The sequence below is a fragment of the Crinia signifera genome, chromosome 1 (assembly GCF_055691185.1).
Source record: "Crinia signifera chromosome 1, ASM5569118v1, whole genome shotgun sequence".
NCBI classification, from domain to species: Eukaryota; Metazoa; Chordata; class Amphibia; order Anura; family Myobatrachidae; genus Crinia; species Crinia signifera.
In genome coordinates, this window is record NC_139217.1 from 303,892,989 (window position 1) to 303,920,729 (window position 27,741).

Genomic DNA, 27,741 nt, shown 5'->3' on the forward strand with positions numbered 1-27,741 from the left:
GTCAAGGTGTCGGGCTGGAAGTCAAATTTATTTTTGTATCTTCACATAGACATTTTTATACAGGGCACATGATCTGACAATTATTCATCCACTAAAATTAGATGGAAACAATTACCAATTCAGCCTGCAGTATTATATTTCTACATAAATTTCAGAATTGTCAACATCTGAAAATAGCTTTCAGTTCCAGGGAATGTTTAATGGCTCAGGTTGGACTGGACACAGGGTTGGTCAAAAAGTTTCTGCAAGATATTTTCATTTTGTATACCTGTCAAAATCAGGAGTATATTGAGTTTAAAAGGGTGTATAACACACCGACTGTCGGAATTCTGACAGTCATTAGCCCGACATCGGAATCCCGATTGCGGCACTGGGACAGCACAATGAAGCACCTTGCGGGCTCGCTGCGCTCGCCATGCTGTGGGCACAGTGGCTCGCTACGCTCACCACCTATTTTATTCTGTGGACCCCCACGAGGGAGAATAGCTGCTGTCTGTCGGGCTTTTAGAAGTCTGAATTCTGACGGTGGTGTAATGACTGTCGAAATCCCGACTGCCGGTCAGTCAGCCGGCACCCGTTTAAAGGGGCCTACACATGGGGTGATTTCAGGACATTTTGTTAGTGATCTTACTAGATCACTTAGAAAATGCCCCTACATCGTTCTGTGTGTAGGGGCCATAGCGATAGCCAAATTTACCATTTGGCTGCCTGTGAGAAGGGAGGGAATTTGGCTACACCTGCTTGCATTGAAATGCTGCGGCAATAGCTAATCCACCCATTGACACCTAACTGAATTCCTCATTAAGTTCTACATCACCATGATCATTTCATATCAAGTAGTTTATGAGAATAGTCTGCCTAGTGCAATTTTGCTCTTATCTCTTTACATTTTGTCTCTCTTCAATGGTTGCTATATTTCCCCCATATCACTATAATCTGTAAACACAGATCAGTCTTTGTATTGAACAAAACCAACACATGTTTGGCACATATTCCTTCTTATTATAAATCTAAATAAGTTGTACAGTATGAGGATATCTCAACACTGCATTTCTTCATTGTCACTGGCACAAGCATTGTTCTTTCTTTGGAAAATAAAATAAGTGATGTGGGGTTACCTGAACACATTTGCCCTCTTTTGCCAGTGCCTCTTTTGCCAGTGTCTTAGAGCATTTGATTGCAGACTGAAATTACGGCCGATAATTAATTATCCTCGAAGAAACCTTGGGGGCTAGATGTAATGGTGGCTGTGCGGGATGCCGGCTGAACTCAGACAGTATTTAAAGTGGGAATATACAGGGCATGGTTTTGCCTTGTAAATGACTGCCTCTTTGAAAAAAGTCTGAGTTTTGGCTGGACTCGGAGGCCATTACCAATGGCCCCCGGTTTGAAAAACAGATAATTTGCCCTGATGATTCCCCAATTTTTTTTGCCCAAAATCAATGAAACCTAAGTGATTTGCTAAAAACAGCCCTGTTTGTCTGTTTTCAAGGATTTGTCTTCGTCTGCGTGAGGCAGGTGAAACAAAATCCCTGATAACCAGTGGCAACACAAATACCTGCAATAAATGAATACCGGCCTAAATGTTAATTCTTAGAATCTCTCTGAGGATACCATCCCACAGCAGTACAGTACTGCCGCATGCTCATGAAAACAGTTCTTGGCACTGAATCATAATCTTTGATTAACAACATGAACACCTCTGCTAGGACCTGGCATATTCTACTTAATGTCAGCACGTGTGACTTAATATAGAAATGATCCCTTTGTCCCGATAGAGAAGTTTTATAAGTCTTTCATGACCCACTGTATTCATGCACCACTCAAATCATCTTATCTAAAATAACGACTCGGACAACTGAAATGTGGTGAATGGGGTCGTCTTTTTATTTTTCTGAAAGAGGGCGGCCTATTTGATCTAATTATAATATTTAAATTTAACTATCTATGGTGGCGAGGTCAGAACAGCTTTAAATAAAGATTTCTTGGGCCGACTGCCCAAAAGAACAAGAACTGGCCTCCTGCCACATCCCTGTCCTTAAAATACAATTTAAAAATAAAATTCAGGCCACCTGCCTGAACGATCTAAATATTCCCCATCAGGTCACAACTCAACTAAAGCGACATCAGGGGCCCACCTGGATCGGTGATGCCCCTGAAGGAAAAACTGTTGCCATGCCAAAGTCACTTTCTCCAAAGGAGTTGCCCCTCAAGGGAAATGAATCCCAAAAGGTGTTGATGTACAAAATAACCTAGCCACCGTTCTGAGACCGGCCTCTCAATAAAAGACGACAAATACAACTAAAACTGAATTACTACCTACCACTTAGGGCGGGCGGGCGGGCAACGTTTGAAATCAAAGAGGCAGAATATTCTAGAATCTCCCATAATCCTAACCTTAAACCCCACCCATAACAATTCCTAACCAATAACAGCCTGATATATAACAGCCAATCCGACCTTCAGAAAAACAAAACACCCCATCCCTTGTTGCCGAGAGCTTCTGGAATACATTTCATGCATAGGCCATAAAACTTATGTCACTTCATGCACACAAGGTGCACTCCATGATCTTAAGTCTTTCATGACCCACTGCATTCATGCACCACTCAAATCATCTTATCTAAAATAACGACTCGGACAACTGAAATGTGGTGAATGGGGTCGTCTTTTTATTTTTCTGAAAGAGGGCGGCCTATTTGATCTAATTATAATATTTAAATTTAACTATCTATGGTGGCGAGGTCAGAACAGCTTTAAATAAAGATTTCTTGGGCCGACTGCCCAAAAGAACAAGAACTGGCCTCCTGCCACATCCCTGTCCTTAAAATACAATTTAAAAATAAAATTCAGGCCACCTGCCTGAACGATCTAAATATTCCCCATCAGGTCACAACTCAACTAAAGCAACATCAGGGGCCCACCTGGATCGGTGATGCCCCTGAAGGAAAAACTGTTGCCATGCCAAAGTCACTTTCTCCAAAGGAGTTGCCCCTCAAGGGAAATGAATCCCAAAAGATGTTAATGTACAAAATAACCTAGCCAACGTTCTGAGACCGGCCACCTGCCGAGATCTCCCGATCCGGCACCGCCACCATAGACTATACTACATACCCCTCAAACTCTCTAAAATATCCCTAAGGAACAAAGCCATACCCTCTTCTGAAAGGTGTACTCCGTCGCTCCTGTACAACCTCTGATCGCGGAAGGTGATACCCGCATGCGGAATCGAGTATCCGCCATGCTGACAGACAGCTCGACCCACTACTGAGTTCACCCTCCGTCTTACCAGGTCAATTGCACCAGGGTTAAGAGCACCCCTCCAATTTTGCCTTGGTATAATGTCCGACCAAAAAACTCTGCAAAAGGGGAAACGCTGCAAAATATCTAATAACTCATTTCTGATTTCGAATCTAACCTCCAGACAGGTTCTGGATGTTAACCCCTTCCCGACATTTGACGTACATGTACGTCATGGTCGGGAAGGACTTCCCGACATTGGACGTACATGTACGTCATGGCTTGTAACTGTCACTGCGTCTATAGACGCTGTGACAGTTAGGAGATGTCTGCTGTCCCTGACAGCAGACATCCCCCCTCGCCGCCCAGGGGGGGCAGGGGTGCCCCCCCCGGTCGGCGATCGCTGTGATTGGCTGTTCAAATCTGAACAGCCAATCACAGCTATTTCTGTGTTACCGGCGGCTATGCCGCTCGGTAACACAGAAATCGGTGGTGATCGGTGCAGCACCGATCACCACCGATCCGCAGACACCCCCTCCCACCCCCCCGGCAGCTCACCGTCCAGGGCAGCAGGCCAGCAGCACCCGGCAGTCGCAGCCGGAGCGCACGCAGCGTGCGCTCCCCCCGCCCACCCCCGTACCCACAGCAACAGCAGCAGCAGCAGCATGAGCTGCTAAAAATAAAAAGAAATCAAATCAGCTCAATTTTATATATATATATATATATATATATATATATATATATATATATATATATATTATATATATATATACACATGTGTATATGTGTGTGTGTATATACATATATATATATATATATATATATATACATATATATATATATATATATATATATATATACATACACACACACACACATATATATATATATATATATATATATATATATATATATATATATATATATATATATACATATATATACACACATATATACACATATATACATATACATACACACACACACACACACATATATATACATAGATATTCCCGACGTATATATACGTCATGGTCGGGAGGTACTTCCCGACCGAAGACGTATATATACGTCATGGTTTTACTGTCACCGCGTCTATAGACGCGGTGACAGTTTGGAGATGTCTGCTGTCCCTGACAGCAGACATCCCCCCTCGCGGCGATCGCTGCGATTGGCTGTTCAAATGTGAACAGCCAATTGCAGCGTTTTCTGTGTTACCGGCGGCTAAGCCGCTCGGTAACACAGTGATCGGTGCTGTACAGCACCGATCACCACCGATCGCCAGCCCCCCCCCCCCTCCCACCCGGCAGCCCCCCTCCCTCCCACCCACCCGGCTGCCGCAGCGCCAGCACCGCTCCCACCCCCCCGCCAGCCGCAGCGCCAGCCCCCATCCCAAAGCTGGTGACCAAAATGGGGTCACTTGTGGGGGGGTTCCACTGTATTGGTGCTTCGGGGGTCTTGCTAATGCGACATAGCACCCACCATTCATTCCACCACCAAAAATCACTCCTTCCCTTCTGAGTCCTGCCATGCACCCAACTGGTATTTTTTGGTCACATGTGAGGCATTGCCGTACTCGGGAGAAATTGGGGCACAGATTTTGGGGTGCTTTGTCTCCTTCATTCCTTGTGAAAATTAAAAATTTTGAGCCAGAACTGCATTTTTCTGTAAAAAATTACATTTTTTTACAGAAAAATGCAGTTCTGGCTCAAAATTTTTAATTTTCACAAGGTATGAAGGAGAAAAAGCACCCCAAAATCTGTGCCCCAATTTCTCCCGAGTACGGCAATGCCTCACATGTGACCAAAAAATACCAGTTGGGTGCATGGCAGGACTCAGAAGGGAAGGAGTGATTTTTGGATTTTGCAGCACAGATTTTGATGGAATGAATGGTGGGTGCTATGTTGCACCAATACAGTGGAACCCCCCCACAAGTCACCCCATTTTGCAAACTACACCCTTCAGGGAATTCATCAAGGGGTATAGTGTACATTTCAAACCCACAGGGGTTTCACCAATTTTGATACAACTGAGCTGTGAAAATGAAAAAAATTTTTTTTTTATTTTCACTGCCCAGTTGTACCACAATTGGTGAAACCCCTGGGGGTTTGAAATGTACACTATACCCCTAGATGAATTCCCTGAAGGGTGTAGTTTGCAAAATGGGGTCACTTGTGGGGGGGTTCCTAACTTTTAGCATCTTATGGTGCCTAGAAACCTACATGGTGCCTAAAAAATAATCTCATAAAAAAGGGGCTCCAAAATCAAGTAGGTGCTCCTTCTATTATGAAGCCTGTGGTTTGGTCACCGTGCACACTAGGGCCACATATAGGATATTTATGAAAACAAAAGAATTGGGGGAATCAATTTTTAGTCACATTTCTCTAGTAAAATCTACTGTATTCGTTAGAAAAATGTATTAAAATTGAAACTCTGCAAAAAAAATGAAATTTTGAAATTTCACCTACACTTTGTTTTAATTCCTGTGAAACACCTAAAGGGTTAACAAACTTCCAAAATGCTGTTTTGAATACTGTGAGGGGTGCAGTTTTTGAAATGGCATCATTTATGGGGGTGTCTCACATACAAGTCCCTCAAAGTCACATCAGAACTGAACTGGTCCCTAAAAAAATCAGTGTTTGAAATTTTCTTGAAAATTTGAGAATTTGCTATTCATATTTTACGCCTCCTAGTGTCCAAAAAAATGAAAAGGAAGTTGAAATAATGATGGCAACATAAAGTAGACATATGGTCTATGTTAGTTATTAACTATTTTGAGTGGTATGATTATTTGTCTCACAAGCAGAAAATTTAACATTTTGCAAATCGCTAAATTTTCCATTTTTTCACGACATTTTGGTATTTTTCACAAAAAAACACAGACTGTATCGACCCAAATTTACCACTAATTTGAAGTACAATGTGTCACGAAAAAACAATCTCAAAATCACTGGGATAAGTAAAAGCAAAAAAAAGTTATCCCCACTTAAGTGAGACATGTCAGATTTGAAAAAAATGGCTCTGTCAGGAACGCCAAAACTAGCTCTGTCAGGAAGGGGTTAAATCATTACCCCCTAAGTGTACAATTAAAAATAATGGGAAACCGAACCTATCCACTGCCTCTTCGAATGTCTGCCTAAATTGCGAAAACCGCAACCCCCGATGCCCTAACCATCTAAACAGATTCAGTTCTGGATACTGTGAGTAATCCAGAACATTTGGGGAAACTGATAGCCAGTAAACGAAGGAATGACCCAACAACCAGATAAATTGCGGGTCAATCCTCATGCCTGAAAAAAGAATTTTAGAAAAATTAGTATGATTATTGAATTAGATTAATTTTAAAAAAGAGTAGTTCCTGACATTGGGCTGTGTTCAATTCCTGACATTAGTTGGGTTGTGGGGGGGGGGGGGGGGGATTTGGGTCGCCCCAGTTTGACTTGAGGCAAAAAACACACCCACCAGCCGGCAGAAGCCGTAATTAAAACTGATGGCAATAAAAAATTCCTCAAGGCCCCCCAAACACTAAAGCGTGTTTGAGCGAGCGGCTAATCCTCAAAGGGGGCGCACTGCCAGATCAAGGTCTGATGTAACGTCGAAACGCACCAGACCTCCATCTACCCAGTGCCCGAATGGATCTATCGGACCAACCCGCCGCAGCGGCAGCCGAAGAGTGTGTCCCATACATCTCCGGTGAAAGACCCAGGTGCAGAATACCCCGTTTCAAAACCGCATTGAACTGATAACGAGTCAGGGGAGACCCATCAATATGAATGAGCCATCCCCCAGGCACATTAGGACGCAAGGACGAATAAGCCCCTGCCACAGCCAACGGACAAATCCGCCGATCCGGACAGGACCCCATTCGAACCCAACGCCCCTTGCCAACTACATCAGTCTTGGACCGTTGTACTCTGCACCATAACCCGTCGGGGGCAACGACGACATGGTTTGTCAGCATAGGTGAAGCCGATGACCGAGATGGTGCCACCAGTTCACCTACCCTGAACGCTCCATGAAAAGCCATCACGAAGGCCATAGCGAACAGTTTGGCCTCATACTGAGAGGAGCAAACTGCTTTTAAGGCGCGTACCAACTTCCCCAACAGACGGCCATCAATCGGCCGCTGCCTGTCGGGGATGGGTGGTTCTAATCTCGCCCAGCCCTTAAGCATTCTCTGCAGGAAAAAGGACTTTGTAATGTCCTTTTTCCCTTTCAAACGCAGAAAGTAAGAAATGCCTGCTAAGGCCTTACCCACTGCGCCACGAGACTTCCCGGCTACATAGAAACGCCAAGCAAAGGCAAGTATTAATGATTTTAAAGTCTTACCTCTGTTGCCCCTTTCCAATAAGAATTGGCTCCAACTCTGCCAAGCCGACAAATATGCGGCAAACGTAGCCGGCGCCAAAGAGCTATGAGCTAGCCCCTCCATTCCGGGTGTATTACCTGCCATACATAAAAAGGGCAAATGTCACCCGTTAAACGTGCAGTTGGTGCCAGACGTCTAAAACGCTGCCATTCAAAGCGCGAAAGGGCATCGGCTATTTCATTATGTACACCGGGGACGTGTTTGGCTCTCAACGTTATATTGTTGACCAGACACGTAAGCACAATCTGAACAATTACCCTGAGAACCTCTAAGGAAGTAGATTTTTGACTGTTGATAGCGTAAACAACCCCTAGGTTGTCACACCAAAAAAACACTTCCTTATTTTTTAAGAAATCATGCCAAAGCTCAATGGCGACCATTATGGGAAACACTTCTAATAGAAGCATGTTCCTCGTGAACCCTTTCTCCACCCAGCTAGCAGGCCAGGATTCTGAACACCATCTACCGGCAAAGAAAGCGCCAAAACCAGTGGCACCCGCTGCGTCGGTATATAGCTCCAGAACAGAATTACAAATGGGTGCCTCTTGCCATATGCAAATTCCATTAAATTGGGACAAAAAGGCATCCCAAATCCCCAGGTCACGCCGTATTTCGCTTGTGAGTCTAAGGAAATGATGAGGCCTCCTTATTCCCACAGTAGCCCTTTCTAATTTTCTCATGAAAATCCTACCCATGGGTATTACTCGGCAGGCGAAGTTAAACACACCCAACAATGATTGGGCCTGTTTAAGCGTCAGTTTACCTGCTGCGAGGCCAAACAAGATTTCCTCATGTAAGCAAATAATCTTGTCTCTTGGGAGCCTACATTGTCCCTGTACTGTGTCCACTTCAATCCCTAGAAAGGTTAATACTGTAGTTGGGCCCTCGGTCTTATCGTCCGCTATCGGCACGCCAAACGACTTAAAAAGCGTCTGAGTACAAACTAATAGGGCCAAACATCTATCCGAGTTGGGTGGACCAACTAGCAGAAAATCATCTAGGTAGTGCTTTATTCCGGACTCTCCAGAAACCTCATGCAAACACCATTGCAAAAAGGTGCTGAATCGCTCGAAATAAGCGCAGGAAATGGAACACCCCATGGGAAGGCATCTATCAAAGTAAAACCCGTCATCTAATTTAAAACCCATGAATTTAAAAGCTGATGGGTGCAGAGGCAATAACCTGAAAGGTGACTCAACATCTATCTTGCACAGCAAAGCCCCTTTTCCAAATGACCTCACTAATGCAATGGCCTCATCAAAAGATTGATAAACCACCCTACATAATTAATCAGGGATGGCATCATTAACTGATGCACCCCTTGGGCTGGATAGATGCTGAATCAGCCTAAATTTTCCCTCTGCTTTTTTGGGGACTACTCCCACCGGGGAAAGGATCATGTCCTGAATAGGAGGCTCTTCAAAAGGACCCACCATCCGACCTAAATTCACTTTGGCATTAACCTTCTCCTTAACGATTAAAGGAAATTGATATGCCGAACGCAAATTCCTCACAGACCCTTGATTAATGTTACCCGAGATTGGTAAGGCAAACCCCTCAGAGAATCCATTTCTAATGAACTCTGCCTCCTCTCTAAAGGGGTACCTATCCAACTACGGTAACATAGCCTGCAGCTGGACAGGGGATGGCGCTTTAAGCATGATTTGGTTCCGCTGGACCGCGGATTTGCTTGTTGCCCGAAGCTCCACCCTGTCCCTGAGCTGGTTTGCTGCAGTCTTTAATGGGATGACTGCCTCCACACCTGATACAGGAGTGCCGAAAACGACACTTCTGTCCCAGGTTACACGTGTTGTTGTTGTAGGCGAAGCATTTCCCATGACCTACTCTTTTAGCACTTCCCCCTGAAACCTGGCCCCCTTGCTTCTTATTCCAAGGTTTCGAAGAAGCCTCACCCATTGGCACGGCAGAATTCGTGACCTCGACATAAAGCTCAATGTCTTTTCTGCCGAAGTCATAAATCTCCTTCCCATGTTGCTTGCGCCTGAATTCCTCATCATACGTGCGCCATCCGTAGCCGCGGTATGATGTGTATAAGTTGTGAATTAGATACTGATATCGTATCAAACTCATGTACTCATCAGGCCTAGACTCCATATAACAAGCTGCGAAGACCAGCATTCCTCGCACCCAGTTATTGTAAGTCATTAACGCTTCCTCGCTGTCAGTACCTTTCTTTCGCGCAGCAATCAGCGCTTTCTGGCTTTAGCTAGTAAGTGCAAATATGTTAACATATTTGCCCTTCCTAATCCTATCCCGCATCCTTGGACGCAACCCCTGCATTACTGCGGTGTTTGCGCACTGGACAGAGTCGGATTCAACTGTGACTATTGAATCCTCACTTGGAGATCGCCTAGTTCGCCTCCTCTTCTTCCTGGATCTCCTCAACCCGTCATCCGACGAGGAGGGTGATTCCGAAGAAGTGGAGGCCAGCGAACTGTCCGAGTGCCTGCGCCCGCGCTTCTTACCTGAACGCTTGCCGCGCTTACCCTTTTTATGCCTCCCCCCTCCTGATGAGCTTGTTCCATCAGTGTCAGAGTTACCCGAACCTGACCCGCATGAATTAACCCAATCAGGGTCAGAAGGCAGCTCACCACCGGAATGCGAAGATCCTCCGGACCTGCTGCCATCACCTCGTCGGCGTCCCCTTGCTGCTCGTTCCATGACTCCTGAAGTGCCTGCTACTGCGGGCACAAAAGGGACATTTGTCTCACCAATCAAGTCATTCGAAACAGCTGACCCTGCCGACATATTGTTGGTGGCACCCAGGGCAGAGGAAAGGGCCGGCACCATGGCCTGTGTCAGTGCTGCAGCGTCTATTGGACGCTGACCACCAGCACCCTGCCCACCTGGACCGGTGGTTAACAGGGGCACTATGGCGGATACCACTGCTGCACAGATCGTGGATAGATAGGCCATGTTCCCAGTGGGGGCACCCCCCCGAACCACCTCCGCATAAGTACGGTGGGACCCCGCACGATTACCCCTGCCTCCAGTTGGGACCAACGCCAGGACATTTTGTTCTCCTATAGATCCAGAGGATGAGCCTCCATCCTCAGTCCCAAATGCAGGCACATCAAACTGCAGTGCCCTCCTATTCCTTCTCCTTGCCCTGGCGTTGCCCCCAACTGGAGAATCCTCATAATCATCAACTTCATTTAGCTGGGGAGTTATATCCTCCTCCCCAGCATTTAACTCTCCCCTGCCAGAGGGCAGCTCTGCGCGACTTCTAAACAGAACAAAAGGACAGAGAAGAATGTCTTTTTTGTTGGCGCACGAAGATGCTGTACCCATATAGTTGGAATAGTGGCTTCTAAATTTGCCTAATATCATCATATGTGTGCGCAGCATCAGTGCAATTTTAACCCACAATTGCACTCACTCTGCCAGCTGTATTAATATAACAGCAGTAGCGATTGATTTATCTGCAAGAACCTCACTCCATATCTGCACAGCCAGTGTAAGACTAATGTACATACTGCAATTGCTTTACCAGACTGTATAAATACAGTGGGATTTATCTACAATAACCGCTATATGTGTATGCAGAACTAATATAAACCCAATGCACATTTGCGCTTGCCTTGTTAACTGTATCGACACAGCAGGAGTATCGAGCAGCGGCTGCTCTATGTGCTTGATATCACCATTTGTATGCGCAGCATTAGGGTAACCTTGCTGTACCCATATAGTTGGAATAGTGGCTTCTAAATTTGCCTAATATCATCATATGTGTGCGCAGCATCAGTGCAATTTTAACCCACAATTGCACTCACTCTGCCAGCTGTATTAATATAACAGCAGTAGCGATTGATTTATTTGCAAGAATCTCACCCCATATCTGCACAGCCAGTGTAAGACTAATGTACATGCTGCAACTGCTTTACCAGACTGTATAAATACAGTGGGAATAACCACTGATTTATCTACAATAACCGCTATATGTGTAAGCAGAATTAATATAAACCTAATGCACATTTGCGCTTGCCTTGTTAGCTGTATCGACACAGCAGGAGTATCGACATACTTATATGTGCACATATATTTAAAAAATTTAAAAATTCAAAAATCAACTGTACAAATGTTTTCTAGTGAATAAAACCATAAAAGAATAACTGCGCATAAGGTGACACACACCAGCAGATACTGTATGGTAATTTACAAGAGTGCACCTGCAATAATATAAGAGGTGATACACACCAACAGATAACGCACTCAATTATAGAACATACCCCAGCGAATCGGCGATACATATAAAGCTGAAGCAAAGGCAGTAACAGCCATAATTGCCTCCTATGCTTTCCAATAAAGGGGTAACATTTGTACAAATCTGTCCTGCTGAAACTTGCCACAAATTGAAATAAGATCTTAGAAATACCAATTGCCTTCAGCATATATATAAGTTGCTCAGCCGGTAGCAATAAATTAAGATCGCGGCAACACAATTTATAATAGTGGAACCCGCATTAGAATCATATCTTGTGAAACTGGCTGGCACTATATATATTTGAATTAATTGTGAGATCTATACAAAATCTTACTCTCCCACATTGATTGTATAACCAGCAATATCATTAATACCATATGCTGGCAACATGTTAAATTAAAATTACCAATTGCCACAAAATAAGATTTGACAAATTGAATTGGATAACCGGCAATACCAGCTGGATAATTTAAATCCTACTACTGTCAGTCTGCATAAGTGGATATATGGTAGACATGTGGAACAATATGTAGGGATTGGAGTCGCACAGATAATTCAATTTTATCAATATATATAAGTTGCTCAGCCGGCAGCAATAAATTAAGATTGCGGCAACACAATTTATAAATAGTGGAACCAGCATTAAAATTATATCTTGTGAAACTGGCTGGCACTAAATATACTTGAATTAATTGTGAGATCTACACAAAATCTTATTCTCCCACATTGATTGTATAACCAGCAATATTATTAATACCATAAGCTGGCAACATGTCAAATTAAAATTAAAATTACCAACTCCCACAAGATAAGATTTGACAAATTGAATTGGATAACCGGCAATACCAGCTGGATAATTTAAATCCTACTACTGTCAGTCTGTATAAGTGGATATATGGTAGACATGTAGAACAATTTGTAGGGATTGAAGTTGTACAGATAATTTATCTTATTAATAGAAGGAATTGGAATAGCAACAATAAGATCTACAGCAACCTTCTGTACTTTCATTTCAAGTACAATTACTATACAGTTACTTATATTGCTAAAAGCAACAAAATATAATTTGTCTCAAAGGTGGCAACAGTAGACAACAGGTTCAACCCATTCAGTGCACATAGAGTGAGAAATGAAACATTGACATTGGGTGACAATTGTCAAGTAAATTCACTTGTAAGCATCAAAACTCGCACAAAACAGTCAATGACAGAACAATCTAAGAATAACATCACAAGGGAGTAATACTATAAATAATAGACTACGAGTAATTTAATAAATACAGTTAAGGACTAACGTACCCACGACCTTACAGAATCAGTAAAACTCCCTATTATATAAGGACCTAACATAATTTAATATAAAATAAAGGACACAGATCACAATTAAAGTGTAATTTATTAATTAAAACCCATGAAATTAAGAAAGGGTTCTCACACTTATATATACATATAGAATATTTCACATACTGGACAGTTTTATTTTAAATTTAATCAAATAAAGTATAACTTTTTAATTCATACATTTCTTCTTAAAACCTCTCTTCGTGCGCCAACAAAAAAGACATTCTTCTCTGTCCTTTTGTTCTGTTGTTAAAATTATTGTCTTTGGCTGCACCCCCTCTGAGATCTATAATTGATAAATATCTCGTTTGGGGCAACTTGGGTGCTGTAGCACCAGCTTGTGCGGATTTATCCCCCTCCCCTTATCCCTAAAAACCTGCGCGACTTCTACCACGCGCAGACCTGCCCCCTCTAGCAGCAGCAGGGCGTCTAAACTGCCGCTGCCCACCTGTGCTGCCAGCAGGAACCCCCGCTGATGATGTTGCTGAACGGGAGGCGCCTCGCTGCTGCTGCGCTACTCCCGGCCCCCCCGATGACCCCTGACCCCCGCCAACCCGACGCGAGCGTACTGCGCCAGGCCGGCGGTGCAGGGAGTCATCAGCAGCCTGCACGCGGCCACCCCTGCCTGACGGAGCGTTACTCGGCCGCCCGCGAGCTCCACTAGCCGCGGGCTGCCTGGGTCCTGAGCGACGCCCGCGAGCTGACGGAGCGTCAGCCGCGGACGACCTATTACCACAGCGACCGCGAGTTGTTTGCCTCGCAACCGCGGGCGCCATTACACTCCGCCCGTCACCAGACAGAAAGTCTGCCTCGGGGCCCGTCTCCTCCCGCCGCCCGCGCGCTGACTGGGCATCAGCCGCGGGTGAACGTAGTCTACCAAGTGGAGCGGGAGAGCCGGAAAGGCCTCTCACCGCGTCCCTACCTGGCAGTCGGGTGCGCACATGGGCAGGGACAGTGACAGGACCAGGTCCTGCTGGTTCCCTAGCACTTGCCCTCCCTCTCGCCCCTGAGGTAGATGGCAGCCCTGCTCCCTGAAGGAAGCGAGCAGGAACACCAGCATCCCTCCTTGGCCTGCCAGACATTATCAACAAAGTAAGGTAAGAGCAAGAAAAAGATAAGATAGCTATTAAGAGGTGACAGTAAGGTAAAGTAGGTGAGGTAAATTAGCAGAATGACAATAAGAAGAAAAGAAAGAAAGAATAGATATAGATATAGATAGTGAAAAACAGGGTATAAGTCTCTGAATTCAACCACAGTACTTATCAGTCCAACGTTTGAAATCAAAGAGGCAGAATATTCTAGAATCTCCCATAATCCTAACCTTAAACCCCACCCATAACAATTCCTAACCAATAACAGCCTGATATATAACAGCCAATCCGACCTTCAGAAAAACAAAACACCCCATCCCTTGTTGCCGAGAGCTTCTGGAATACATTTCATGCATAGGCCATAAAACTTATGTCACTTCATGCACACAAGGTGCACTCCATGATCTTTATTTTTGGGAATGTTCCCATTGCCTACCCAATAGAAAGTTTCATGTTTTCATCTCATACAGTAATTGGTGGAGGGAAAATCAGCTGCATTGTAATGAGTCATTTTCTTTTCTTCGCTTAATATTTTATCAAGTAAAATATAACAAGCTTGATTTTAGGGTTTCCTAATACAATAAAGGCTTCAATTAATGGAGACAGACATTCTGACTAGTGAAGCAGAAAAAATCAGCTCATGTTAAACAATACAGCAATCAGCTCGTGTTAAACAATACTCTAGTTGAGATGACAATACATTGCCTGGGCATTTGTACGTTTAATGGTGCTAATGACAAGGGGAGAATATTTCTTCTAGTGACACTAATTGCATTGCTAAAATAAAACAGTTAGCACAGAAAATGATGTAGTACCAGATATATGATTATATGGGTAATGACAAATGGAAAAACCATGGTGTTGCATTTATTAGAGTATTGCATTAAATAAAAAACAGTATGAAAAATATAGGTAAAACGTATAGTATAAAAATAATCTAAACAAACCTATTGGGCTCAATACAGCTTGATACCTGCATGTACCAGGTGTGCGCAGGGAATAAGCCAAGATGATTAATTATACAGTATGAACAGTCAGAAAGCAGGTCACCATTACTGTAGGTCACAGGTCACAATAGGGCATATGTATTAAGCATGGAAAAAAAATAACATTTAAAATGAGAATGCAATAGCCAATCAGCTCCTAATTGCCAAGTTGCAGGGTGGATTTGAACAATGACAGTTATGAGCTGATTGGCTGGTGCATTATAACCTTCAATTTTATCTCTACTCTAGACCTAATACTGTACATCTGCCTCAATATTAGCCACATCTCTATACAGTTGCAGGCACAGATGTTTCCCCCAGAACAATCCAGAAAGACTGAGAACATTAGGGGTTTAAAGCTCACTTTAAATGAAACATGCTAATTTGCTTTTATAATGTATCACACGCTGAGAAAAACTTTATGCTCCAGGAATAATATAATTTTTGGTACATCTTGGGGTGACAGCGGACCAATTCATGTGATGATTTGGGGTTTGCTAAATATTAGTTGACATTAAGGATTGGCCAAAATGGATTTGCTCATCTAAAATTTACTATAATTTTTTCATAGCAGAGACATTTGTGCAATCCTCTGGTTGGCTCCAGATTTTCTCCCTAGTAAACTTTTTGTGTACTCTGCATTACTTACTTATATAAACAGGAAGATAAAACAGCCCACTTATAATGGGAAATCCGGGAAAATAGAAAGAAGGATAAGAACAATAGTAACAACAGGGTAAAAACTAACAGCACATGAATCACAAATTCACTAACCAGGTAGAAGTCACAAGTAAGACAACCAAACTGGTAACGAAACAGAATATATAATGGGAGTGTTATAACTGACCATCATTCAGAAAAAAATTACACTGAAATAGGGGATACAAATTCACATGACTGAGTTCACCTACCACAATATCATCACATGTCTTCATCCCTGCATTAATAACAAAAAAATGGAAAAACATAAATAGATATGGAGAATGGACACTGTCACTCTTGACCCAAGATTTTTCCATAATCTGTACATTGTTCAAACAAGTAGGTCAGATAATGAACACCATTAGTATTATCCAGAGCAAGAATGATGACCAATGGCTGACATAGAGATTGGCACAGTGGCTGTTACAATGCTCCAATGTAGTATTGGTCCTGCCATGCCCCTGATTCCTGAAGCAAGATGGCCGCATCTGGAATGAAGCAGCAGTTGGCACATCCATAGGAGTTGGGTGGGGTCAAGACATTCTTCACATAGTACTGAAATGTAAGTATTGTATATTGTACAGTACCTGTTTCTGCAGAGCAGCTCAGAAACAAGATGTCATACAGAGCATTGAAATGAGTTAGATGGGAGCACGACAATTTCCATTCTGCAGACTCATTTGAACTTTCTACAAGGTCTGATCTATCAAAGATCAGAATGTGTCCTATATTTTTTAATATGTTTTGCTCCTTCATTGTACGAAGCTTTCAAGACACACTCCACAGAATGTACAGTAATACAATGTTAAATACACAAACACATACACTTGAATCCTGTAATAAAGACTCTGACTTCTCACACTTGCATGATTAATACAAATCAGAGTAGTTTATCCTCTGCAAAGTGTGCCTCTAAAGGCTCACTGGCAGGGGCGAATTGGGATCGAGAAAGGGGGGTTTGGTGCTGACGCTACAGCCCGGGGGGGGATGGGGGTGCTGCTAATGCTATGGCCAGGGGAAGGGGGGGGCTGCTACCCGGGGGGGGGGGGGGCTGGTAACGCTATGGCCCGAGGAGGGGGGGGGTGTGTGTGTGTGGACACTACTTGCCAGGCACCGCCACGCTTCCGTCTGCTGGTGACGTCATCTGACAGCAGCCGCAGCCTGGTCACAAAGTGCAGCATAGCCCAAAACAAATATGGCCACCGCATATGTGCATATAATATATGCATATATGTGGCGGCCATATTTGTTTTGGGCTATGCTGCCATTTTTGACCAGGCTGTGGCTGATAGGGTGACAACAGCGGCAGCCCTGGAAGCACAGTCGGTGGCCCAGCTAGAGGGAAATCTGGACCGGACCACCGGGAAATGGCCCGGTTTCCCGGTGGGCCAACTGCCTCTGCTCACTGGGGTATTTTCATACAACTTCCTGTACCCTAAAAGGAAGAAAAATAGAAAGTCCCAAGGCGCAATCTTAGAGTCCTTGCAGCCTCAATATTGATGGAGGATCACTGGAATACCTCCTTTGTAGAGCTTGCGAAGAAAGAAAAATATTTACAGTATAGCGCTTGACTCCATATATGACGTGTCCAATGGTGATCAAAAGTGTCGGAATAAAGAAAATAAAACAATGTGTAAGTTTCCACAATTAATATATGGTGTGAATTTTCTTTAAAAAGTGGAGGGTTAGGGTGGGTCTCGTACCAGACTCACATAAAGGTGGGTGAGATCAAGTGTATAAAGGTTTCTTTATATGGGAGCACCTTCAGTGTTAGCTTTAAAACAGGGAAGTGGTAAAGCTGCGTACCATACTCACAGTGAGATTGGTATGTTGACTCCTATAAAGGTTTCTTTAAAACGTCAACTTGTTCGCGATTCCATTATGATATGGCTCATTTGGGGTGTTAAAAGAGAAAAGAGGGGTACACGTAAATAATAATGATCAAATTCTGAGATACAGTATCATAGAAGCAGAGGGAACAAGTATGGCGTACCCAACTCACAAGAAAACGTGTATAGCCGTGTCTATCAAGGTTTCTTTTTAGAGGGACCACCAAGAGTGAAAGGTTTCTCATCTGGAATGATGTGCACTGTTCTTACAATATGATATATGGAGATATTCCTATAATGGTTTCTTTGGTAGATGGTATTCTGTATGGGCTCAAATGGACTTACTCATAGTAGGAGTAGTGCATGAAGAAAAATGACCCTGCTGTGTGAATGATTTCCGGGAATGGCTTAATTACTTCCAATTTAAAGTAACAGTAGCACGGTTCTTTATCAACCAGGTTAGTAATAAAAGACCCTTTAATGAATATGAATGTGCATTGAGTCAGGAATGATAATTAGTTAAATGTGCTGTTAAAATAACAAACATACAGATGAAGCCGGGCTGGTCTTTGCAGGGGATGGTGGCAGAATCGCCAGCCGCCATCCCCCGCCAGCCGCCACAGCCGCCATCTGCATCTGCGAAAGGGGACGCGCACGCGTCCCCTTCTGACGGCGCTTCCCCTGCTTCCCCCGGGTCCCCGCCGGCTTGTCGGCGGTCACCCGGGGTCCCCACCGCCTCCCCGCACCCCCCCTAACCCTGTCCGTCTCCCTGAAGCGGAGACGGACAGGTTCCCGTCGCCCCGCCGCCCGGAAACTGAGACGCGCGTGTGTGTGAGACGCACGCGCGTCTCAGTCAGATGGAGCGCCTCGCTGCTGGCGGATCGCCAGCGGAGACAGTCTGGCGATTCGCCAGCAAGAGGGAGCCCGGCTCCATCTGTAAATAACCGAACAGGGGGGAGGTGGACAAGGAACAGGGGGCCCCGGTAAGACTTGTTCCACCTACTCATAAACATCATTCCGTCCAGCCCTAACCGGCTCCACACAGCCTAAATAGCCTTACTCTACACAGCTCTGTTTTTAATTGTGTATACTGCAATAAAGGATACTTGTTGAAGTGTACAAGAATCCAGAATTTTAATTTTTTAAAGTTCGGGAGAAAGAACCTGTTCCATGCGATTTGACATCAACCATATTGTGAGTAAATGGCTTAGGGGGGATCCCCCGATATATATCAGCTGATGACCGTGGAGATATTGGGCCTTATTTTGGTTCATTCTTTCTGACAAAATCCTTCTTAGATGGACAAAACCATGTGCACTGCAGGGGGGGGGGCAGATGTAACATGTGCAGAGAGAATTAGATTTGGGTGAGTTATTTTGTTTCTGTGCAGGGAAAATACTGACTGCTTTATTTTTACACTGCAATATAGATCTCACTTTGAAGTAAAACCCCACCCAAATCTAATTCTCTCTGCACAAGTAACACCTGCCCCACCTGCAGTGCACATGGTTTTGTCCATCTAAGAAGGATTTTGTCAGAAAGAATGAACCAAAAAAAGGCCCATTGTTTCTTGATATGCGATACTGATCTACTCCTTCCGTGAGTGTGATTGTGAGGGGGAGATACCCCGATTCTATAAAACTGATTGGATCACGTATAAGAAATTATCATACATAACATATCATAAAGTGCTTTACGATTTAGAAACAGGATATACCTCGATAAGAACAACATAACGAAGGACCAGATCTGAATCAACTGGGACCTATAGGGGAGTACTAGCCTCTCTTTTTTCCTATTTGTCACTCATTAGCGCCCACACTCCTATTTCAAAACACCTTCTTTTTCCATTGTCTGTTGTAGGGAGACTGGGTGGTCTCCTTCTGTTTTTGAATAGAGTACAGGCAGCTAAAAGCGCAGACCATAATTTTCCCAAAAAACAACACAGAACAGGGTTACCGATCGCCAACTTCCGGTATCTGAACCAACATTTCTATAGATTGCTGGAACGCAACCCGAATAGGGCCTCCTACTGTATGATAACTTCCGGCCGGCAGAACTAGAGGAAGATAGAGCAGTCTTCTAATACCGCTCTCTTCCTGTATTTGAGCCGTACGGAAGTGCCATTCAAGCACAGTTGGAACGCCTAGTTGTGGGTCTCGTAATTGAAATGCAGATGGTACTTATAATGGTGATCTATAACTGTGCCAAAGAGTTTAAGAGTACCACATTCTTAATATAATAATATCAGCATGGACCGTTTATGCACATAGTTTATACCAAACAATAAAGACTCTATAATAAATATTATATAATGCCAGCCAGCAGGGTATAGGTTTACATATATAATACATATTTTGCAACATTTTTAACAATATTTAAAATATTTAAAAACAAAATACAAACATTCTTTTAATATTACATCAGAAACCATTTAAGCTCGAACTGATGATTGAGTCCATTGGGTGTTAATGCATTCCTGTACCCTGTAAATTATTTCTGCCCCGGGGCATTCTTACCATCACTTTACTTCTACCCTACGTCATTTCCAGAATAGACTGACACTTAAGTATTTGTATGATACCAAGCATTGAGGCTACAGTATATTGGATTATGCCTATTTCTGTATTAGAGGTATTTCAGCACCAAATTTCCAGTATTTCAGCATTCAGTTGATAGTCTTGTTTATGGTTCCCTTCCAGGCCCATCAATATTACTTTGCTGAGTTTTTGGGGTTTTTCTTTTTTCTTTTGCTACATTTCTAAAACTGGTTTGGTCTATCTGGTCTACACACACACACACACTCACACACAAGCATGCACACACACTCACACATATATATAATACTCATAAGGAATAAACCTCTTTTATCAAAAATAATATTGCACTATGAAGCACTTCCTTCCACTCCTGTTACTAGATCTGTCCTAGGGCCAGATTCTCTAAGCTTCAAAAGTGATAAAATGGTGATAAACAGTCAGCCAATCAGTTCCTACCTGTCATGTCACAGACTGTGTTTGAAAAATGTCAGGCAGGAGCTGATTGGCTGGCAGTTAATCACTCTCCATTTTATCACATTTGAAGCTTAGAGAATCTGGCCCCTAGTCCTGCTTGGATCCCAGGACTCACCAAAGGTTGGAAGAAGCGGTCTTAGAAAGCTATTGGAAGACCTAGTGCTTTACATTTGGACTATTGGGACTATTCATTAAGCATAGGAACCAGTACAGGTGCAAATAATTGTTTAAAAAACAAAAACAAACTTTTGAGCTAACAAGCTAGCGCTCCTCTAATCTTTGTGAAAGTATATAGTATATATATATTATATATATATATACAGTATATACCACACACACACATGCACTGGCACACATACACAATACAAATTATATATATAATATACTAAACCTTTAAAGCTGTACTAGTCTAATTACAAGACCATCAGGGGATTTTGTAAGTAAGGCAGCCTTCTATAGCAATTACTCAAACAACTGGGAGCGCAGGTCTGTCTGTCTGTCTGTCTCTCTCTCTCTCTCTCTCTCTCTCTATATATATACTGTATACGTACACACACACACACACACAGACGTGTGTGTGCTGAATGCATACTGGCCACATAATGGCACAAGTTTTTGTGAGGTACAGTATCTATGTCAGGGTTGCCTACCCTCCCGGAATAGCCAGAAATTGGGTCCCCCCTCCTGGCACCCCAGAAAGGGGGGGAACCCTCCTGCATTGCCCTCCGTATCCAGTGAACCCCCCCTCCGTGGGTGAGGTCTGTGGGTCAAATGACGTGATTGCGTAATTTTTGCCCCGCCTCCCGCAGGGCAATGCATAAAATACTGGCATTGCACGGCAGGTGGAGTAGCTAAAATGATGCTATCACTCTAGCCACGCCCCCAAACAGAACAGCCCGGCTTTGGCTCCGCCCCTGCACCACCCCTTTTTCCTCCCAGAAATGGCCTTACTGAGCTAGCTGCCCTCTCCCAGAGAGGGCAGCCAGAAAGTCGAAATACTTTCCACATTTCTGCTTGCTGGAATAATACAATTTTTAATTTGTGATTGAATGACTTTTGGCTCACACTGATAATATAAAGCTAATATAAGTAAATAATATATATATTTTTTTTATTTACACGTGCTGTGTGTCAATATTTATACATCTACTTCGACTGCAGCTAAAGGGTACAATCTCTGTAATTATGCAAGTGGACAGAGGAAGTGTCTGTTGTTTACCTATATGTAATGTCACCTAAGGGTAAATGTGATTTCTAATCTGTTTCCCTCCACTAAATCAGATTTGACACAATCTCCATGAGGAATACAATAAGCCTTAAGGTTTTGTGGATTGTCATGTCCAATATGTTATTTCAGTCTCACATTGATAAAGCCAACCTAATTTCATACCATACAAGTGTTTGAACATAGCAATTATTTTTCAGTATGATCTGATTCTATATAATAATATTAATTAAAGCAGCATTTTGTTTTTAGCACATTTTTTACTTTCTCTTAATTATTGCACTAGAGCTATGCAATTTAAATATAATAAAATCAATTCACTAAAGCAATTTATAAAACCTAATTGCATAGGGAGAGATATTACGTAATTTTTTTTTATTATTTTTAATCAATTTCCCAAACTTCATTAAGCCATTGTAAGTAGCTATAGTAATTTGTAAAATTAATGATAATTAATGTTATTTTAATAGACAGTTCCCTATCATGAATAAAATACCATTCTGAAAACTGTTTAAATGTGGTATTAATTTATTTTGCTTATTTTTCAAATCACTGTACTCATTCCACATATTGAAGTTAAATGTCACAAGATTTACCATTGGAACTTGGTCTCAGTTATTTCCAGTCCTAGGGCCTTATTCAGATCTGAGCTCAGTACAAATTTGTTTTGAAAATGGGCAAAATTATGTGCACTGCAGGTGGGGCAGATGTAACCTGTACAAAGAGAGTTCAATTTGGGTGGGGTGTCTTGAAACTGAAATCTAAATTGCAGTGTAAAAATAATGCTGCTAGTATTTACCCTGCACAGAAACAAAGTAGCTCACACAAATCTAACTCTCTCTCTATACATGTTACATTTGCCCCACCTGAAGTGCACATGGTTTTGCCCATTTTACAAACAAATTTGTACTGAGCTCAGATCTGAATAAGGCCCCTAGTCCGACTACAAATGACATCAGTATTAATTGACCGTTGCTGTTGCTTCCATTCTCAGAGACAATGGGAGTAATACATTTAAATTCAAAACTGAGAATTTCTATTCCCAAGGCATTTAATTGCCGATAATGGCATTGCATCTTTGCCTGGCCAAATCCTGAGTACCCACAAAAGTGTATACTACAATTTAGTACAAGAATCAGCCTTTTGCGCAGAATCAGCCAGGCGGAGGACTTTGTGATTAAATTCCACTTATGAATTAGTATTATCATGACAAAAAAATATTTAGATAGTGACAAAGCAAAGAATTTTTAAGTCTTTTAAACTTAAACATATCACCAGAACTTTGTTCCTTTGTGAAATGATATATTCTACTGTAAAACTTGGTATTGTTTGCTCATCCTCACTCAAGCTATAAGAATTAGAACTAGTCAACCTGAATTGAATACTATTTAATCTTGTTGTTCAAAGAAAAGGAATGTGGTTCACTACAGCTTTACTGCAAGAGATTGAGGGGTCAATTTACTAAAGGTTGACTTTGGTTCTAACCCAAAAATGTGAGCCAGACTGTCATTGGTGTTGCTGTCCAAAAACTGACTATTTATCATCTGTTTGGCTTCAGCTTCAATTGAAACCTTGGGTGGAATTTAATATAGATTCAGAAAGTGAGAGCTTTGGTAAGAAATCTCCCAGTTAAGCAGTGACCATTTCCACTGCAAAATAAAACTGATTTTGCAGTGTAAATGATTGCCGCTTTAAAAAAAACTGGAGATTTCTTACCAAATCTCTCACTTTCTTAATCTCTCATCCTATTAAACCCCACCCCGTGTCAATATCATTAGGGTTTTGCAGCTCTAAATCCAGTTGGGTTTAATATCTCAGTTCAAACTGAAAGCAAATAGAACTTATAAAAACAAGTCAAGCACAGGCTGCAATAGAAATCCTTAACCAACCTTGGACTAAGTCTTCACTGGTATGAGAAAATAGGGGGACAAAACTGTGTGGGGTTTTCCCTATTTCCAATAGCCAGCACTAGGCTGGACTAGATGTGGTTAGTGCTAGTAGGGGGAACATACAGTGTGGAGTCCCACAGCAATAATCACAATCAAGCCCAAAACTGGGCAGCCCATGTCTGCCTTTTAACATAGATAACTATATCAAAATAAGTTAAGGCGTGGAGGAGGGACTCAGCATCTCAGAGTTCAGGATGCCGGCATTCACAGTACCAACTGCTGCCTAAACACTGGCACTATATCTTTGAAAGGTTTGGGATGCAGACACCAGAATACTGAAAGCCAGCATCCCAACCGGTAAGTAACAGGGGCTGGTTAGTGTGTGGCTGGGGAAGGGGAGGGGTAGGTTTAGGCACTATTGGGGGGGGGGGGGGAATGAGGGGTTAAGCTGTGGGGGAAAAGGTTAGGGTTAGACACTTATAAGGCAGGTGAGGGTTAGGCTGTGACTCGGGGGGTTAGGTTTAGGCACTAGCAGGGAGTGTTAAGGTCAGGCTGCAGGGAGGGATGGTTAGGGTTGGTGGGGGGGGGGGGGGGGGGGGCGGGGGAAAAGTAAGTATACGTACCTGACCCCTCTTGGACTTCACTCTTTCAGGGATGCTGGCATTCTTATTCTGATTGTCGGCATCCTGACCACTGACCAACCACATGTATACATTGAGCACTATCCAGGAGAATGGGACATTAGGGATGCCTGGCTGATGGATGAAAGGGCCCTTTGACCACCTACAGGTTGCATCTACAAAACTTTCTTCTAGCTCAATATGTGTAAAACTAAAAGAAAATGCATACAAATTATTATACAGATGGTACTATGTCCCAGTTAAACTTAACAAAATGAATTCAGAATTTTCCTCTATTTGTTGGAGATGTAATTGTATGGAGGGCACATTTATTCATATATGGTGGAATTGTCCAGTTTTAATGCCACTTTGGAAAGAAATTAATGTGTTAACTAGCTCAATTTTAGAAATTCAAGTCCCCTTGAAAGCTGGATATTTTTTCCTCTCCATGAACATCCCAGAGGCCAGTCATGCTAAGAATAAATTATTCATGCATATAGTTCTTGCCACTAGAACTTGTATTGCTAGTCATTGGAAATCATCAGAACTGCCAACTTTGACTGAGGTAATTAAAAAAATCTGGCATGTTTATTCAATGGAGTATATAACTAGCATTTTAAAAGGTTCTTCTGCTAAATTTATTAAAGTTTGGAACCCATGGAGTTCATATTTCAATATTCCTCAAGCGTTTCATTAATATTATATATATACAAATATATAATTTATTTATTTATTAATTTATTTATTTATGATTTTTTTTCCCCTTCTTTTTCCTCTTCTCTCAAGCATCAGCCGGGTTGGTTCCCTTTCCATTCCATTCCTTTACTACTCTTTTCATCTTAATATAATTTTAATTAAAAAACTAATGAATTGTCTATCTGATATGCAAAAAAAGCAAACTGTTAATTTCAGAAATGCTTTAGATAATACTTGATGTTATACTCAACAGAATGCTCTCAATATTGTTATCGAATTTAAGTTTATAAGAAAATTGTAATGCGTACTTTATATATTTTCATTGACTTTTCATAAATAAAATTTATTTAAAAGACCACCTACAGGTTGCATCATACACTCTTTATCCCTCCAATAAACTTACCTTAGTTGGAAGAGACTTCTTTACTCTGCAGAGTTTGGAAGAGAAGGTTGGAAATAGGCCAGGTTAGAAGAGCGGATGGGGGAAGTCTCAGGAAGGAACTAAAGACTGATCAGGGCACAAGGCAGTATGATTATGAAAGCAGAGCCCTCTCAGAGTAGGCTATGGTATGTGCTCCCTAAACTTCTCCTGCACAGTGCACTCTCTGGGATTCTATAGAAACTTCATCCTTACTATAAAAAAAGGAAAGCGACTGAGCCAGGCAATGCCCATCTGGCCCTAGCAATTGCCTAGATTACATGGCAGGTAATAAGACCTTGACTATATCTGGTGATAGAGATCCATTAGAATTCAGAAAGGATTCAGCATATAGGCACAACTCTAAAAAAGACTACTCAGTCTAAATGTCCATGCCCTCACACAACTTAATCTTGGTGTGTACACCACATTGCCACCCAGTTACACTCAAATAAACCCAAGTGAGACATGACTGAGATGCACACAACCTTGAATCCCTTGTAGATGCATGCACAGTTGTTACAAAGTGTGAGATGCACATGCAGGTGACTCTGAATCAGCACTGTAGGGAGGAATAGCACTCCACAGAAAGTCAATGGAACAACAAGATTGCACAGTATCTCTGGATGTTACTATGGAAAATGAAAGGAAAGGTACAGTATGTTATAAGGCTATACAATTTAAAGAATGACATTTGTCACTTACTGTAGGTACTTTGTAATTATTTATCATTATAATAATAGGATTGGCATAAACAGAAATAAATAATGTAAAATCTGCACATCCATACGTAATCCCCAAAAGATATTAAAACTGCTTTAAATGAGGGAGAAAAATAAATGATAAGGAAACTGCTCTCAAAACTAAATATTCAAGACATTGTTGTCTTGAAGACATTCTTCATAAAATGTGATTATTTGTTATTATTAGTCATCTGAATATCCACATTTGTATTAAGAATGGTAAACCATTTTTTTTTTTTTTTTAAAGGTTCCAATTTCTTTTAGTCAGTTTTGATTAAAGTGAGACAACTCCTGTAACTGTGCATAACTTCTAAAGAAATCACCATTGAAGTTGCAGTAGCACTGAATGCTAATATTTTGTAGTGTAAAGCATTACACTAATCAGATCGACTCCTCATGATAGATGATAATGTAGATGTCCAAGGGAGGCTATATCAAACGGAATGCTAAAGGGCTGTACACACGGAGCGAACCTTATAAGTTATTTTGACTACATAGTCACAAAAGGTTAGTAAAAATCGCAGACAAGGTATTGCACTATGGGTGATAGCGATGTGCGACCCCGCTTTAGTGAATATCGCTTAGTAAAAAGAGTTTCCGGGCAAGAAAATGTTGACTAGATATCTGGCTGTCTAGTCAAAATCGCTGGTGTTCACTGCTGAGGGCGATATTCACTAGGCGATCTGTAATTAAATGTAAACCCAGTATGTTAATTGTAGTACAGAATAGTCAAAATCGGCCGTAGACAAAATCGCTTAGTAAAAATCGCTCTGTGTGTACACCCCTTATCACTTGATATTATAATTCTGCAACAACTGCAAATTAAAAGGTTTTACTTTGCAGGCATACCATATTAATTCATATGATATAATCCCTGAGATAAGGAATTGATTGTTCCTTGTACTGCTCCTTAGTGACTTACTCAAGATACATTAAGAAATGTACATAATCTTTTATATAGCACTAATGATGCTGTTAGAATAGCACTCATCAACAATTATTACTATGGGAAGATGTAGAACCGCAAGGAGGAGAAAAAAAAGATACAGTACATTAAAAACAAAACCATAATGGACAATTACAGTTGTGGAAATCTTTTTTAAAAAACACATGTATTTCTGACTACCTCCAGGGAGAACAGTTCAGTTAAATGTCTTATTTTAATACTATATTAAAAATCTGTTTTGACAAGACTACAGGTAGAAAAGATTAAATTCTGTGGGTTTTTTTTTTTTTTAACCAGTTGGATATTACTTAGAAAGGTACAAGATTTACAATACATGCAGAGAAATTGCTTGTATATTGGCATTAATATTTATAAAACATCCCCTGGAGCCTGCCTTCTGACAAGCAA

At 42.0% G+C, this 27,741-nt stretch overlaps 1 protein-coding gene across 8 annotated transcripts in view; it reads right to left on the reverse strand.

Moving 5' to 3' along the window:
* TRPM3 (transient receptor potential cation channel subfamily M member 3) overlaps nucleotides 1–27,741 on the reverse strand; it is a 637,712-nt gene that overhangs the window by 238,315 nt on the left and 371,656 nt on the right. The window lies entirely within an intron of this gene.